Below are 19,327 nucleotides of genomic sequence, written 5' to 3'. Positions count from 1 at the left end.
AACACCGGAATCCCAACTGCCAGCATCCTGAATGTAAATATGTGGGGTGGGCTAGGCTGGGGAGGGGGCAGGGAAGTTAGGTTTAGGCCTATTGTTAGGCTGAAGGGGGAGGGGTTAAGGCTAGGCTGTGGGGAGGGTGGGTTAGGGGGCAGGGGTAAGGTAAGTATACTTGCCAGCACCTGCATTCTGACTGACCGTAACCCCACCACCGGTCATCCATACATATACAAATGAGGCATAATGTGATGTTAGGGAACTATAAAGTGGCTTTAATGTGGCCCCAATCTGATGAAGGAGCCATATAGTTGGGCATAATGTCATCTCAGGGCACTACAATGTGGCATAATATAATGTAAGGCGCATTGTAATGTGGCATAATATAATGTAAGGGGCACTTCAGTGTTGCATATTGGGGCCTAATTAAGATGTGGTCGCAAATCGGTCAATGTTTTGTCACTGTCCATGTATCTGAGCCGCAGGGCCGTATGTGCAGTGATTAGATTGATATAGTGGTCACAGCAAGAGGTTGCAATGTGAGTGACAGGTGGACAGGGAGTGGTCGGGACCGCAGGTGTGGATTGACCATTCAGATGGTGTTTTGTGGGTGTGTATAAATTATCAGCAGCGATCTTACCTGCTACTGGAGAGCTCTCTGCGTCCCATGAGAGCAGCTCCGCCCACATGTCTACAGAGGCACACAGATTCTGGGTGACGACCCGAATTGCAACAATGGTACCGATATTTCTGCATATGTGTTAGGGGAGGATCAGCGGCCACGCTCCCTAACTCTGTTGTCCAGGCCTAGCGTCCACGGTTGCGTGCAGGGCTAGGTTTTGCCTGTACCCGTCCCGGCTGTAAGGGCGAATTAGGTGCGCCCAGACTCCGTTACAGGCAGGTCTTATGTTGGGACAACGCACCCGTGGAGACGGACCAGGAACAAGAGGACAGACTAACTAAGGTGACCTGCGGGCCACTGATCCCCCCAAAGGCTAAGGAGCCCGATGTGGCTCCAGGTGCAGACACGACTGAGGGCAATGCAGGAGTAACAATACTCAAGGAAGATATTAATGGAGGTGGAACCTGGTAATTACCTATACAGGTATAACTATGCACAAAGGTGAAACACAGGTACAGATGACAACATACAGCGGTATATAAACAGTACAGGTGGAATCAACCACTGAAAGGTACTAGACCCAGCTAGGTGTAACAATAAAACTAAACGGATGTAACAATACACAGTAGATATTTATAATGCCAAACAGGTGTAACAATACACAGGAGATGTAATAATGAACCAAGGAATGCAAGTGCCAAAGGTGGGGAGATCCCCAACTTATCTGTGAGATCATATGCAGCAGACAAGCAGGAACACCGCAGCAGCACTAGGAAGGGACACCAGGACAGGAGTATCGGAACGCTGGAGATGGCACTTGCGCACGAACACCGACAGGCTGGACAGGCACGATAACAACCAGGAAACCACCTAGACACGGGAACCAACAGACTGGACAGGTGGGGTAATGCCAAGGAACCGGGACCACTCTGGACACACAGGACAGAACTATAACCGGCATAGGAGTGAATACCCAGAGGGTTTATATAGTGAGTACAATGTGGTGCTGATTACACATTGCCTGCAGGTGAGCACTAATTAGACACGCCACATAGAGTGAGCTGCAATGGCCCAGGCTTACCACTGGAGGCCACCAGCCAGCAAACACAAACACAGGCTGGAATAAACTCAGGGAAAACAGACAAACTACACACAGAATATGTGAATAGCACATTACACCGATCCGCTGGAGGCGGATCATAACAATGTGTACCGCATCGGACAGAAATGATGAGACGACAGCAGCCGTCCCTATTTCTGCCAAAATTTACATAAAGTTGCAATTGTGAACAGCAAAAGATAGCAACATCAACACCAAGAACAACCAGGGCCAGATTAAAGTCTGTGGGGGCCCTGGACAACAAACTTGTTGGGGCCCCTATCAATAAAAGGGTACTTGTTTCCTATCTGGGCGCCCACGATTTTAATCGCGGGCATCGGGGGTAAAATCGGGGCCATCGCGGGCATCGCGGCCGATAAAAAATCGGGTGCGATGTGCCAGACGCGATGCCCGCGATTTTCCCATAGAGAACAATGTTAAATGCCTCAATTTACCCGCGATGACCACGATTTACCATAGGAAACAATGTTAAATGGATCAATTTACCCAAATCAGCATAGGAACAATAGTAAATGGGCCAAAAACACCCCTGAACACTGAAATGTCCCCCCAAAAGTAGTTGACGCCACCCAGCCATCAACGTGAACCCGAAGCGTGGCGAGCGCAGCGAGGCCGCGAGGGGCGGCGGTACGCATCCTCCGACCTTTTCATGCCCTACTATCCACTAGGGCGTGGAGTGAGAATAGAATAGTGTGGCGAGCGTAGCGAGCCACCGAGCCCGAAGCGTGGCGAGCGTAGCGAGCCACCGAGCCCGAAGCGTGGCGAGCGCAGCGAGCCCTGCGAGGGGACGCGGATACCTTCACAGGTAAACGCGTCCCTTCGCGGGCTTCCCAGGTGTCCGCGTCGCCATGGACACCTGGGAAGCCCGCGAGGGGACGCGTATAACTGTGAAGGTATCCGCGTCCCCTCGCGGGGCTCGCTGCGCTCGCCACGCTTCGGGCTCGGTGGCTCGCTGCGCTCGCCACACTATTCTATTCTCACTCCGCGCCCTAGTGGATAGTAGGGCATGAAAAGGTCGGAGGACGCGTACCGCCGCCCCTCGCGGGCTCGCTGCGCTCGCCACGCTTCGGGTTCACGTTGATGGCGGGGTGGCGTCAACTACTTTTGGGGGGACATTTTTATGTTCAGGGGTGTTTTTGCCCCATTTCCCATTGTTCCCTATGATAATTTGGGGAAATTGATCCATTTAACATTGTTTCCTATGGTAAATCGCGGTCATCGCGGGTCAATTGGGACATTTAACATTGGTCCCTATGTAAAATCGCGATAATCGCGTCGGTCGCATCGCATGTCATTATAATGACATGCGATGTACCCGCGATGCCCGCGATGGGCGCCCAGATAGGAAACAAGTACCAATAAAAGTTAGGTGCATGGACCGCTCGCCCCTGGGTCCTTCTCACCTCAGACTTCGCTCACCTATCCAGCCTTCCTGGCTTATCCCGTATTCCTGCTCTTTGCACAAGTCCCACGTTCCTGCACCGGAGCCTGGAGGGGGAGCTTAGTGCTGAAGATTGGGTAACAGCGGAGAACCCAGTACAGCCCGCAGTATATATGCATCGCAGGACCCTCACACACTGAGCAGCAGCCGCATCCAGGTGCCCGGACCAACTCCACTAAAGCTGGTTGGGAAGGGGCTGCTGGGCAGGCAGCCAGGCACTCCGGCATGTACTGCGGGCAGCAGAACAGGACCTCACCAGCAGCTGGGGTGCACATGGCAGCCGCCAGCATCAGCAGCTTCCCAGAAAGCTTCATCCTAGTAAGGGATGGCCATTGATGATTCTAAATCATTGATGGTTTATGGATGATTTAGAATAGTTTTGCCATTGATGGGGGGAGAACCAGATAGCTTTTTACCCCACTGGACTGGGACATGGAGCATAGCTCCGCCCCCGACACCCGTGAACCCCCCCCTTGTTTGTATTGGCCCACAGGCCAATCAGTCAAAGTAAACTGATGACCATCGATATGTAAAAACATCAATGTCATCTATTGCATAGCATTACACTATCGATGGCCTGTTGCACTATTGCCATCGATGACCATCCCTAATCCTAGTGAGGCATAGGTGAGATCAGCCAAACGGCCACACAGCTGTGAGACAGAGGAGATTGACACAACAGTATGAGGGGGGCCCCGGCACAGCCGCCCCTATCACCCCTCTTTTAATTCGGCCTGAGAACAGCCATATTTAAATTAGGCCCAATGTGATTTGAGGGGCTGTACCCCTCCGGATTATAGCCTAGGAATTGCACCCCAGTGGTTGGACCCGTGCATAGGCGCTGAAACCGTGGGTGCTCCGGGGCCCGAGCACCCACTGAAAGTGAGGAGCACCCACAGCACGGGCCATGGCAGCAGGCCCGCAGCGGATATGCTGTCAGCAGTAGGGGTCCCTGAAGGGTATTAATACCGCTGCTAGTTCCCATCTTCCGAAGGGATCCTGCCACTGACGTAGGGTTACCACCCGTCCGGGATTACTCCGGACAGTCCGGTAATTGACACCGGTGTCCGGAGTCCGGAAGGGTGGCTGTCCCGGACTATACATAGTCCGGGAATTGATCTCCCCCGCCCAGCCGCTGCGCCGGCACCGCCGATTACATTACTGAGGCGGTGCGGGCAGCCATCACAGACACAGTGTTCACATAACTAACCCGCAGCAGTGTGTGCCCACCTGACCCACCACGTGAGGAAGCAGGGGGCGGCGGCGGTGGGGCGGTGACACACACGTCGGAAGACTCGAGGGACCCGTCCTCTTCAGCAGCTAATCATTTTGAGTGACACTCGGTCACTCCGCCGCGGCGCTCGCTGGGAGGAGCAGGGAGGCGGGACACTGTATGTGTCACTGTGTGACGTGGTGTCCGACTCCTCCCCCCCGGCTCCTCCTGCAGCGCTGCCGCATGACACACGCCGACGCCCGCCCGCCTGACTAGTGAGACGCACTAGTCCGTGGCCTGGCAGGCAGCAGAGAGCCAGCAAGGCCAGCAGCACTCAGACAGCCGCACTGTACAGTACTACTAGTGTGTCAGTGAAGAAGATTTTTATAATATTATACATATATATTGGGGTATATTATATTGAATGCCAGGGCAAGCTCAGCTGTGACAGGCTGAGTGCATGTCCAGCCATTCTAGTGTGCCTACGCTGCCTACCATCAGTAACAGTAAGTGAAATGCCCCCCCCTACCATGGTTGCTGCTGTGTGGCAGACTTGTACTGGCTATCTGAGGAGCCCTAAGTTGCCCCCCTGCTGCTTTACTGCTTTACATGTTGTCCAGACTGAGTGACACTGACACCACACCAGCTGTCCCAGAGACCCAAGTCCCAGTCAGTGTCTGTTGACAGACTACCGAGGCACCCTCCACTGCCCACCCCAGCCCCACCACTGTGTATTGCAGGCCAGTGCTGTCTCCAGCCCTGTGTGGGCTGCCTGTGGCTGCCCCCCTGCCCTAGCAGGCCCTAGGGTCCCCTCCTGCCCTCAACATCGACCCACTCTTCTGCTCCTGCTGCCCTGACTGATAGAGCATGAAACCCCTGGGATAGAACATGAAACCCGCAGCAGCAAGCATGTAGGTAAGCAGCACTTATGTGGCATAATATGTAATAGGCTTTACGGCATGTGGTATTATATGTAATGGACATTACAGTGTGTGGCGTAATGGGAATTACAGTGTTAGGTGTAACGTGTAATGGGTATTATAGTGTGTTGCATAATATGAATTAGACATTACGGTGTGTCGCATAACATGTAATGGGTATTAGGGCATGTGGTATAATATGCAATGGGTGTGTGACAGGCATTATGGTGTAAATTTTTGACGCGCGCCTTCGGCGCGCACTGTCCCTGTTCTCCTTAGTTTAAAAAAATTGTTGAGCCCTGGCATAACTCGTAATGGGCATTATGGCCTCTGGTGCGCACTGTCACTGTTGTCCTTCTTTTTAAGAAAAAATGTTGAGCCCTGGCATAACTTGTAATAGGCACTATGGCATGTGGTATAATATGGATGTGTGACGTGTAATAGGCATTATGGTGTCAATTTTGTCCCTATTTTTTTTTTAATTGTCCACTCATGGCACAAGGTGTAATGGGCATCACGGTGTGTGCCACAATGTATAATGGGCATCAGTGTGTGGCATGACATGTAATGGGCATTACAGTGTGTGACGTTACGTGTATGTGGCAATACTGTGTGCGAAATCAAGAATAGATTTGAAGCAAATGTAAAAAAAAACACCCATAAGGCGGGTCAAGGGGCGGGGCTGGGGGCGGTTCAATGGGTGGGCTGTGGGTGTGTCAAGGGGCGGGTCACTGTCCGGGAATCGCTCAACACAAAGGTGGTAACCCTACACTGACGGCATATCCGCTGCCGGGACCCCGCTGCAGTGCTGCCGCTGCCAGGATCCCCCCGGGGGAGGGGGGGTCTGGGGGGGTTATAGTCTGTGGAGGGGGAAGGGGGGGTGATAGTCTGTGGGAGCCCCTGGACCCGTGGATTGTGAGTGCCAGCTCTTCCCCTCCCCTCTCTCTCCCTCTCTCTCTATATATATTATGTGATTGCAGCACTTGGAAACGTTACTGGTGAAATAACACAAGTTTGCAGAAATCTATAAAGATGTAGAAACATCCCTGAGATAAGAGGAAGGGGCCAGCCGGAAAGGAAGCACTGAGTATATTTGCAGAGTGCCGGTATATGACAGGACATGGCGTTTCTTCATGCCGTATATAATTGTTACATGTGTCCAACATACCGGAATATATACAACGGTGCAGATGACACAGCACATTCTGATTGGTTATATTTAGCCGGCTGCCCATAGATACAGTATATATCAGTGCTGAAATAACCGGGGGGTGGGGGGGTGATGATGGGATACAGACACATACAGTCCTGGACCAGCCCCGTTACAGCATCCACCCAATGATAAGCCAGCAGCAGCGACACATGACACAGAGGGAATTTTGTTTTCAATTGCAGACACCTCTGGCGTGTGACAGATAACACTGCAAGGACATTTATTAAACACTTATTTGGCAGTACGGATGGTGTAATGGTTATAGCATTACTGCCTCACAGCACTGAGATCATGGGTTCTATCCCCACCATGTGTTATATATACGGGGCAGTATGGACGGTGTAATGGTTATAGCATTACAGCTTCACAGCACTGAGGTCATGGGTTCTATTCCCACCATGTGTTATATATATGGGGCAGTACGGATGGTGTAATGGTTAGCATTACAGCTTCACAGCACTGAGGTCATGGGTTCTATCCCCACCATGTGTTATATATACGGGGCAGTACGGACGGTGTAATGGTTAGCATTACCGCCTCACAGCACTGAGGTCATGGGTTCTATCCCCACCATGTGTTATATATACGGGGCAGTATGGACGGTGTAATGGTTATAGCATTACAGCTTCACAGCACTGAGGTCATGGGTTCTATCCCCACCATGTGTTATATATACGGGGCAGTACGGATGGTGTAATGGTTACATTACTGCCTCACAGCGCTGAGGTCATGGGTTCTATCCCCACCATGTGTTATATATACGGGGCAGTACGGATGGTGTAATGGTTAGCATTACTGCCTCACAGCACTGAGGTCATGGGTTCTATTTCCACCATGTGTTATATATACAGGGCAGTACGGACGGTGTAATGGTTATAGCATTACAGCTTCACAGCACTGAGGTCATGGGTTCTATCCCCACCATGTGTTATATATATACGGGCAGTACGGGTGGTGTAATGGTTAGCATTACTGCCTCACAGCACTGAGGTCATGGGTTCTATCCCCACCATGTGTTATATATACGGGCAGTACGGGTGGTGTAATGGTTAGCATTACTGCCTCACAGCACTGAGGTCATGGGTTCTATCCCCACCATGTGTTATATATATACGGGCAGTACGGGTGGTGTAATGGTTAGCATTACTGCCTCACAGCACTGAGGTCATGGGTTCTATCCCCACCACGTGTTATATATACGGGGCAGTACGGATGGTGTAATGGTTACATTACTGCCTCACAGCACTGAGATCATGGGTTCTATCCCCACCATGTGTTATATATACGGGGCAGTATGGACGGTGTAATGGTTATAGCATTACAGCTTCACAGCACTGAGGTCATGGGTTCTATCCCCACCATGTGTTATATATACGGGGCAGTACGGATGGTGTAATGGTTAGCATTACTGCCTCACAGCACTGAGGTCATGGGTTCTATCCCCACCATGTGTTATATATACGGGGCAGTACTGATGGTGTAATGGTTAGCATTACTGCCTCACAGCACTGAGGTCATGGGTTCTATTTCCACCATGTGTTATATATACAGGGCAGTACGGACGGTGTAATGGTTATAGCATTACAGCTTCACAGCACTGAGGTCATGGGTTCTATCCCCACCATGTGTTATATATATACGGGCAGTACGGGTGGTGTAATGGTTAGCATTACTGCCTCACAGCACTGAGGTCATGGGTTCTATCCCCACCATGTGTTATATATACGGGCAGTACGGGTGGTGTAATGGTTAGCATTACTGCCTCACAGCACTGAGGTCATGGGTTCTATCCCCACCATGTGTTATATATATACGGGCAGTACGGGTGGTGTAATGGTTAGCATTACTGCCTCACAGCACTGAGGTCATGGGTTCTATCCCCACCACGTGTTATATATACGGGGCAGTACGGATGGTGTAATGGTTATATTACTGCCTCACAGTGCTGAGGTCATGGGTTCTATCCCCACCATGTGTTATATATACGGGGCAGTACAGACGGTGTAATGGTTAGCATTACTGCCTCACAGCACTGAGGTCATGGGTTCTATCCCCACCATGTGTTATATATACGGGGCAGTACGGATGGTGTAATGGTTAGCATTACTGCCTCACAGCACTGAGGTCATGGGTTCACTGCCTCGCAGCGCTGAGGTCATGGGTTCTATCCCCACCATGTGTTATATATACGGGGCAGTACGGATGGTGTAATGGTTACATTACTGCCTCACAGCACCGAGGTCATGGGTTCTATCCCCACCATGTGTTATATATACGGGGCAGTACGGATGGTGTAATGGTTATATTACTGCCTCACAGTGCTGAGGTCATGGGTTCTATCCCCACCATGTGTTATATATACGGGGCAGTACGGATGGTGTAATGGTTATAGCATTACTGCCTCACAGCGCTGAGGTCATGGGTTCTATCCCCACCATGTGTTATATATACTGGGCAGTACGGACGGTGTAATGGTTATAGCATTACTGCCTCACAGCACTGAGGTCATGGGTTCTATCCCCACCATGTGTTATATATACGGGGCAGTACGGACGGTGTAATGGTTAGCATTACTGCCTCATAGCACTGAGGTCATGGGTTCTATCCCCACCATGTGTTATATATACGGGGCAGTACGGATGGTGTAATGGTTAGCATTACCGCCTCACAGCACTGAGGTCATGGGTTCTATCCCCACCATGTGTTATATATACGTGGCAGTATGGATGGTGTAATGGTTACATTACTGCCTCACAGCACTGAGGTCGTGGGTTCTATCCCCACCATGTGTTATATATACGTGGCAGTATGGATGGTGTAATGGTTACATTACTGCCTCACAGCACTGAGGTCATGGGTTCTATCCCCACCATGTGTTATATATACAGGGCAGTACGGACGGTGTAATGGTTAGCATTACTGCCTCACAGCACTGAGGTCATGGGTTCTATCCCACCATGTGTTATATATACAGGGCAGTACTGATGATGTAATGGTTAGGTCATGGGTTCTATCCCCACCATGTGTTATATATACAGGGCAGTACGGACGGTGTAATGGTTAGCATTACTGCCTCACAGCGCTGAGGTCATGGGTTCTATCCCACCATGTGTTATATATATGGGGCAGTACGGACGGTGTAATGGTTAGCATTACTGCCTCACAGCGCTGAGGTCATGGGTTCTATCCCACCATGTGTTATATATATGGGGCAGTACGGACGGTGTAATGGTTACATTACTGCCTCACAGCGCTGAGGTCATGGGTTCTATCCCCACCATGTGTTATATATACGGGGCAGTACGGACGGTGTAATGGTTAGCATTACTGCCTCACAGCGCTGAAGTCATGGGTTCTATCCCCACCATGTGTTATATATACAGGGCAGTACGGATGGTGTAATGGTCAGCATTACTGCCTCACAGCTAGGGTGGCCAATCCCGGGATCGGGATCCGCGGGATCCCGGGATTTGGCCCCCAAAACACCGGGATTTCAATCCCGGGATTGGAGTTTCCAATCCCGGGATTTCGGGATTAGACTGCGCATGCGCAGTCTAATGCCGGGCAGCGTCTGAGCGGGTGCTCAGCAGCTGCCCGGCTTCTCCCATCCCGGGCAGTGCGGCTCTGCGCAGCGTGACGACGTCAGAGGTCACGCTGCTCAGGCCGCACAGGCTGTTTGCCTCCATCCTGTCCCCGGATCAGCCCGCCCAGCCGTCCTGTCCCCGGACCAGCCCGCCCTCCCAGCAGCGGACCTGCCGGCACACCGGTCCACCAGCGGACCAGCCCGGGCTGTCCCCGGATCAGCCCGCCCAGCCGTCCTGTCCCCGGACCAGCCCGCCCGCCCAGCAGCGGACCTGCCGGCACACCCGTCCACCAGCGGACCAGCCCGGGCTGTCCCCGGATCAGACCGCCCAGCCGTCCTGTCCCCGGACCAGCCCGCCCGCCCAGCAGCGGACCTGCCGGCACACCGGTCCACCAGCGGACCAGCCCGGGCTGTCCCCGGATCAGACCGCCCAGCCGTCCTGTTCCCGGACCAGCCCGCCCGCCCAGCAGCGGACCAGCCCGGGCTCCATCACCCCATCTCGCCCACCCACCCGGCCGCACCACGCATCTGTAAGTAAATATGCGGGGCGGCCGAGGTGGGTTTTTAATAGTAGGGAAGCCAATCCCGGGGATCCCGGGGATCCCGGGATTGGGCATTTTTCAATCCCAAATTCCGGGATTGAAAAAATGCCCCGGGATTGGCTTCCCTACTCACAGCGCTGAGGTCATGGGTTCTATCCCCACCATGTGTTATATATATATATGGGGCAGTACTGATGATGTAATGGTAAGCATTACTGCCTCACAGCGTTGAGGTCATGGGTTCTATCCCCACCATGTGTTATATATACAGGGCAGTACGGACGGTGTAATGGTTAGCATTAGTGCCTCACAGCGCTGATTGATTCCCACCATGGCCCTAACTGTGTGGAGCTTGTATATTCTCCCCATGATTGCGTGGGTTTCCTCTGAGTACTTTGGTTTCCTCCCACAGTCCAAACATATACTTATAGGTTAATTCAGCGGTTCTAAAACTGTGGGTCCTGACCCCCAAGTGGGTCCCGACCTTCTCAGTATGGGGTTGCATCTATTCAAAAATCTGTTGAATTGTTTATTTTAGACTCCTCCCATCATTTTATGCCTCCACAATGCTGCCATGCAGGTGCTCTCTGATGACTACACATGTTATGAGATCTTCTGCAGTAACTTTCTGGGGTCCCATAATTATTTTTATTGTCTGATGGGGTCCCAGAGCAAAATAGTTTGAGGACCCCTGGGTTAATTGACTCCCAACAAAATTAACCCTAGAATGTCTGTGTGTGTGCGCATGTACATGTGGCAGTAGTCTAGCATACTTGGCAAAAAAATAAACCGAACACTCAGACCATCGTGAACAGTGAAAAGCGCTCTGAATGCCACTATTGGCCGCCTTGCAGCCAATCAGGAGCTGCTAGGCTGCAAGCCGGCCAATAGTGTCATTCAGGAGGAGGAGCCGCAGGATGTAAAAATACATCCTGCATCTCCTCCTGTTAGTTTGCGATGGTCCGGGTGGTTTCTTTTTTTGCCAAGTACGTTGGACTACTTCAGGAGTGAAGAGGACCAGATCTACGCCGGAGGAGCCCCGTGAGTAGAATTTCCTTCCACATGTCCCCCTATGGATTTCTTCCCTCAGGACACTGGACCAGAGGAGACTGGACCCCAGGTCCGATGGACAGGGGCCTACCTACGGGCTCAAGATAGGCAAGTATCGGTATGTAGGGGCTATGTATGTATTAAAGTTGTATTTTTCTAGTGTCAGTGTGTTTTTATTTAACTATTGGTTTTGCTGTGGAACTAAAGGCCGACTAAACCCAATTCTCCTGTGAGCTGCCCGGGAGCTCCCCAGGGGGCTCACATACAATTTGGCACTTGATGAGCCAAATTTTACATGTGATAAATCGCTTGTGATTTATCAAATGTCGGGGAGCAGGGGGCCGGCGGTGAGGGGCAGGGGGATCAGTGGGGCAGGCAGCGGGTCCTGACCAGGCAGTGTGATGATCACAGATATCAGCAGCGCTGCGGGACGGGACGTGCAGTGGCGGGTATTAGATTCTTAAAATACCTGTCAAATAACTGTCTGTTCTCTGATTGGCTGAGAGCTCTCAGGCGGCTAGGCGGCCAATAGTGGCATTCAGAGCGCTTTTCACTGTTCACGATGGTCCGGGTGTTCGGTTTATTTTTTTGCCAAGTATGCTAGACTACTACCACATGTACATGCGCACACACACAGACATTCTAGGGTTAATTTTGTTGGGAGTCAATTAACCCAGGGGTCCTCAAACTATTTTGCTCTGGGACCCCATCAGACAATAAAAATAATTATGGGACCCCAGAAAGTTACTGCAGAAGATCTCATAACGTGTAGTGTCATCCCAAGGATGAAGCTAGACACACCCTTTTAGTAAAGCATGGCACGTTTGCATGTGGCAGACAATCTCCCTGAAACTAGTTTTCAAAAGTAGGCAAGTATGGTTCAAATATAATTAGCCACTGCCTGCATTCAGTATATTATGGGCAATATATTCCCTAAAAGAGCTTCGTGTCTCCTATAATGACTGTATGTTAATAAATGCTACGAAACCCAGCACCGTGTCTCACTTATTTATTCCTAGCAAGAATTATTCTAGATAATACAGTATGTGTGTCTGTGTGTCTGTGTGTCTGTGTCTGTGTCTGTGTGTCTGTGTGTCTGTGTGTCTGTGTGTCTGTGTCTGTGTGTCTGTGTCTGTGTGTCTGTGTGTCTGTGTGTCTGTGTGTCTGTGTGTCTGTGTGTCTGTGTGTCTGTGTGTCTGTGTCTGTGTGTCTGTGTGTCTGTGTCTGTGTGTCTGTGTGTCTGTGTGTCTGTGTGTCTGTGTGTCTGTGTCTGTGTGTCTGTGTCTGTGTGTCTGTGTGTCTGTGTCTGTGTGTCTGTGTGTCTGTGTGTCTGTGTCTGTGTCTGTGTGTCTGTGTGTCTGTGTGTCTGTGTCTGTGTGTCTGTGTGTCTGTGTGTCTGTGTCTGTGTGTCTGTGTGTCTGTGTGTCTGTGTCTGTGTGTCTGTGTGTCTGTGTGTCTGTGTGTCTGTGTGTCTGTGTGTCTGTGTGTCTGTGTCTGTATGTCTGTGTGTCTGTGTGTGTGTGTCTGTGTGTCTGTGTCTGTGTCTGTGTGTCTGTGTGTCTGTGTGTCTGTGTCTGTGTCTGTGTGTCTGTGTGTCTGTGTCTGTGTGTCTGTGTGTCTGTGTGTCTGTGTCTGTGTGTCTGTGTGTCTGTGTGTCTGTGTGTCTGTGTGTCTGTGTGTCTGTGTGTCTGTGTCTGTGTGTCTGTGTGTCTGTGTCTGTGTGTCTGTGTGTCTGTGTCTGTGTGTCTGTGTCTGTGTGTCTGTGTCTGTGTGTCTGTGTGTCTGTGTCTGTGTGTCTGTGTCTGTGTGTCTGTGTGTCTGTGTGTCTGTGTGTCTGTGTGTCTGTGTCTGTGTGTCTGTGTCTGTGTGTCTGTGTGTCTGTGTGTCTGTGTCTGTGTGTCTGTGTGTCTGTGTGTCTGTGTGTCTGTGTCTGTGTGTCTGTGTGTCTGTGTGTCTGTGTGTCTGTGTCTGTGTGTCTGTGTGTCTGTGTGTCTGTGTGTCTGTGTCTGTGTGTCTGTGTGTCTGTGTGTCTGTGTGTCTGTGTCTGTGTGTCTGTGTGTCTGTGTGTCTGTGTGTCTGTGTGTCTGTGTGTCTGTGTCTGTGTGTCTGTGTGTCTGTGTGTCTGTGTGTCTGTGTGTCTGTGTCTGTTAAGGATTGATTGACTATTACTTTATATCCATCCACTTTCTCTCTCCAAGGCTTAGTGGGACACAATCATTAGGTCTACACCAACTAGGTCGACAAGCATTGGGTCGACACCACTAGGTTGACGGGCAGCAAGGTCGACATGTGTCTAGGTCGACAGGTCATTAGGTCGACATGGGCTAGGTCGACAGTCAAAAGATCAACATGGGGTTTTTCACAGTTTTTTGAGCCGACCTGTGCCGACCGGTGGTATTTCATGCCCTACCATCCTCTAGGGTGTGGTGGGAGAATAAAACAGTGTGCCCGAAGTATAGAGAGTGATGCGGTGCACTTCAAACTGTGTCCATGTCGACTGTGTCGACATTCATGTCAAAAGACCTTTCGACTGTCGACCTTGCCCATGTCGACCTAATGTCCTGTTGACCTAGACCCATGTCGATTGTGCTGCATGTCGACCTAGTGGTGTCGACCCAGTGCTTGTCGACCTAGTTGGTGTAACAACCCACACCCCGCTTATTACACAGTCCCCTATGTAGTACATCTCTCTCTAGCGATACTAGTCTGAAGATTATGTGACACATTAAGTCAGGGGCGGATTAAGGTGGGGGCCCTGGACAACAAAATTGTGGGGGCCCCCACAGACACACCCCCCCAGGGGAGGTTGGTACCTGGGCAGCGCAGGTGGGTAGTGGGTCCCTGCAGCCGTCTGAGCAGTCAGCGCCGTGGTCCCTGCAGTGTATGGGAAGTCGGCAGCACGGTCCCTGCAGCAGAAGGGAACTAGTAGCGGTATTGGCTACTAGTTCCCATCTGCCGCAGGGACCCCGCCGCTGACTTCCCATCTGCGGCAGGGACCCTGGTGCTGCCTGCCCAGAAAGCGGCGTAACTATAGCACCGCAGCCTCCGCCACCGCGGGGGGGCGCTGTGCATGTGGGGGCGCCGGGGGCTGCGGTGCTATAGTTAACCCCCCCCCCCCCCAATCCCCCGCAGACTCACCTATCTCGCTGGTCCCGGCGGCTCCATTCTTCTGCTGAGGACCACCACAAAATGGCCGCCCCCATATAGCACACAGTTCTCTGAAACTGTCTGCTGTATGGGGGCGGCCATTTTCTGGTGGTCCTCAGCAGAAGAACGGAGCCGCCGGGACCAGCGCGATAGGTAAGGCTGTGGGGGATTGAGGGGGAATTTGCATGGGTGGCGGGGTAGGGGTGCTTGGCGGGGCGGCAGGGGGGGGGCACCCCCCCTAACGGCGGGGGGGGGGCGCCCAAGACGTAGCTACGCCACTGTGCCCAGACCACTGCAGGGACTCCTTGCCCACCTGCGCTGCCCGAGCACGGGGTGACAGGAGCCGGTAAGGGGGCCCCTTATGTGTTGGGGCCACGGGGCGACCGCCCCTGTCACACCGTGCTTAATCTGCCACTGCATTAAGTGTTTGGACGGACATGGACAACTAAGCATCTGTATTAATCTTCAAAATAGACATAAAATTATTGCCAAAAACCGTAATACATACTGAATACCAGCAGAGGGCAGTAGTGTACTGCAATACACAGGTGATGTTACGATAGTTACAAACTTCTGCAAGTCAGAAATGTATAACAGGCATAGAAACACAGAATTTGTCGGCAGATATAACCATTTGGCCCATCTAGTCCTTCTCTTTTTTAAGTGAAATGTTATCGCTAAGAATTTTATCATTGTTGCAGAGTTACTGTAATTCGCAAAACTGGTGCTTTATAAATGAGCACTCGCTACTCTATACATTCTCCAGTGCCGCCAATATGGCGGTGCTGTGGATACAGCTGTCCCAGGCAGTGGCGTAACTATAGTCCCGCAGCCCCCGCGGTGGCGGGGAGGCGCTGAGGTGGTGTGGGGGGGGGCTGCGGGACTATTATTTCTCACTGCTTTGCCTTCAGTTCTGCTGCCAGCGCCTGTGCCGGTTCCCAGCTCTCCCGGCTACTGCTTCAGCAGTGACACTCGGAAAATGGCTGCCCCCATACTGCAGACAGTTTTCCGTCTGCTGTATGGTGGCAGCCATTTTCCAAGTGTCACTTTTCATTAGGAGCAGTAGCCAGGACCAGGCGCAGATGAATCCGGCTCCCCTCCGTGCACCCCAGCTCCCATCCACAGCACCCCGTCTCCTCTCCACTGGCAGAACAACCGCGGCTCAGGTAACAGCCGCAGGGGGGGTGACAGGGGTGGTGTTTACTCTAGGGGGGCGCCCCCCTGCATTTTCGGCAGGGGGGCGCAGAATTAATAGTTATGCCTCTGTTCCCAGGCCCTGGCCTCTGGAAGGGCCTGGGCAGCTAATTTTGGCAAATGTTTTGGTAAGCTGGCAACCCGTGTATAGGACTGAAATAGGCAGTGTGTGTGTGTGTGGGGGGGGGGGGGGGGGTTGTCGTCCCTGCACTGCAGACAGAAACCACTTGGAAAATGGCTGCCGCAGCTGTTTCCTGGTGATTTGTGCATGCGCTTGGAGTCATTTGAACAAGGTACAGTATGGACGCCATGTTCCCAGAGACCTGCGCTGCAGACTCTGGCATAATGCCGTAGTCTATTTGCTGCCAGCAAGGAGGGGGCCCATTAAGGAAGCTGCACCGGTGCCCTCTCCTCTCTAACAACGACCCTAGTAGGAACTGATGTGATTGGCTGATATTTTCCTCATACGTTTCTACTAAGAGACTAATCTTCCTTGGGGTTCATCTCCTCTGCCTCCGTAGGTCAGATGCCACCTTACCCCCATCACACCTCCTCTCATGTGTACATTTAAAAATAATCTAGTCCTGTAAATTTACCATGTCCAGACCTGCCTAGATTTAGAAGGCATTAGGAGTTTGGGTACTTCTTTACTTTCACGGCGCCAGCATGGCGCCGCGCTACTTCCGGGTTACGCTCGCCACAAACTAAGTAAAATAAACAAAGTTAACGCCATGCCAACATGGATAGTTCATACCTCCACTATCCATATTGGCATGGAGTTGATTTTAATTAGCGTGGCGAGCGTAGCGAGCCACCGAGCCCGCAGCGTGGGCGAGCGAAGCGAGCCCCGCAAGGGGACTCTGACGCGCGGCGCCATGCTGGCGCCGTGAAAGTAAAGAAGTACCGGAGTTTGTGACTCAAGTAATTCATAGTTACCTCCCCTCCTGCATTCTGCAGGAGACTCCCTGACATAGCATCAATCTCCCTCATTAGTCTAGCAATCTCCCTCATTTCACCTAGCCCACATTATGTAGCTGTTACATTTTGGGAGAAAAAAGGAATGAGAGAAAGATACAATTCTATGGAATAATTAGAGCCATTTCCCAGCGTTGGTGATAAAACACAATGATCCCACAATGAACGCTACATACATTTCTTGTGGCTACATATACATCACAGTTACCTCTCCTCCTACATTCTGCTGGAGACTCCCTGAGATAACAGCAATCTCCCTCTCTCCCTCATTAGTCTAGCAATCTCCCTCATGTCACCTAGCCCACATTACACTATTACATCATAGTTACCTCCCCTCCTGCATTCTGCAGGAGACTCCCTGACATAGCAGCAATCTCCCTCTCTCCCTCATTAGTCTAGCAATCTCCCTCATGTCACCTAGCCCACATTACACTGTTACATCATAGTTACCTCTCCTCCTGCATTCTGCTGGAGACTACCTGTATAGCAGCAATCTCCCTCTCTCCCTCATTAGTCTAGCAATCTCCCTCATGTCACCTAGCCCACATTACACTGTTACATCATAGTTATCTTCCCTCCTGCATTATGCAGGAGACTCCCTGACATAGCCGCAATCTCCCTCTTGCCCTCATTAGTCTAGCAATCTCCCTCATGTCACCTAGCCCACATTACACTATTACATCATAGTTACCTCCCCTCCTGCATTCTGCAGGAGACTCCCTGACATAGCAGCAATCTCCCTCTCTCCCTCATTAGTCTAGCAATCTCCCTCATGTCACCTAGCCCACATTACACTGTTACATCATAGTTACCTCTCCTCCTACATTCTGCTGGAGACTCCCTGAGATAACAGCAATCTCCCTCTCTCCCTCATTAGTCTAGCAATCTCCCTCATGTCACCTAGCCCACATTACACTGTTACATCACAGTTACCTCTCCTCCTACATTCTGCTGGAGACTCCCTGAGATAACAGCAATCTCCCTCTCTCCCTCATTAGTCTAGCAATCTCCCTCATGTCACCTAGCCCACATTACACTATTACATCATAGTTACCTCCCCTCCTGCATTCTGCTGGAGACTCCCTGACATAGCAGCAATCTCCCTCTCTCCCTCATTAGTCTAGCAATCTCCCTCATGTCACCTAGGCCACATTACACTGTTACATCACAGTTACCTCTCCTCCTACATTCTGCTGGAGACTCCCTGAGATAACAGCAATCTCCCTCTCTCCCTCATTAGTCTAGCAATCTCCCTCATGTCACCTAGCCCACATTACACTATTACATCATAGTTACCTCCCCTCCTGCATTCTGCAGGAGACTCCCTGACATAGCAGCAATCTCCCTCTCTCCCTCATTAGTCTAGCAATCTCCCTCATGTCACCTAGCCCACATTACACTGTTACATCATAGTTACCTCTCCTCCTGCATTCTGCTGGAGACTACCTGTATAGCAGCAATCTCCCTCTCTCCCTCATTAGTCTAGCAATCTCCCTCATGTCACCTAGCCCACATTACACTGTTACATCATAGTTATCTTCCCTCCTGCATTATGCAGGAGACTCCCTGACATAGCCGCAATCTCCCTCTTGCCCTCATTAGTCTAGCAATCTCCCTCATGTCACCTAGCCCACATTACACTATTACATCATAGTTACCTCCCCTCCTGCATTCTGCAGGAGACTCCCTGACATAGCAGCAATCTCCCTCTCTCCCTCATTAGTCTAGCAATCTCCCTCATGTCACCTAGCCCACATTACACTGTTACATCATAGTTACCTCTCCTCCTGCATTCTGCAGGAGACTCCCTGACATAGCAGCAATCTCCCTCTCTCCCTCATTAGTCTAGCAATCTCCCTCATGTCACCTAGCCCACATTACACTGTTACATCATAGTTACCTCCCCTCCTGCATTCTGCTGGAGACTACCTGTATAGCAGCAATCTCCCTCTCTCCCTCATTAGTCTAGCAATCTCCCTCATGTCACCTAGCCCACATTACACTGTTACATCATAGTTATCTTCCCTCCTGCATTATGCAGGAGACTCCCTGACATAGCCGCAATCTCCCTCTTGCCCTCATTAGTCTAGCAATCTCCCTCATTTCACCTAGCCCACATTATGTAACTGTTAAATTTTTGGAGAAAAAAAGGAATGAGAGAAAGATACAATTGTATGGAATAATTAGTGCCATTTCCCAGCGTTGGTGATAAAACACAAGGATCCCACAATGAAGGCTACATACATTTCTTGTGGCTATATATATGGAACAATTCCTGACACAGATCAGTGACTTTTCTTTAGCGAGTATAGC

This window comes from Crinia signifera, chromosome 11, assembly GCF_055691185.1.
Source record: "Crinia signifera chromosome 11, ASM5569118v1, whole genome shotgun sequence".
NCBI classification, from domain to species: Eukaryota; Metazoa; Chordata; class Amphibia; order Anura; family Myobatrachidae; genus Crinia; species Crinia signifera.
This window is presented reverse-complemented; position numbering follows the sequence as displayed.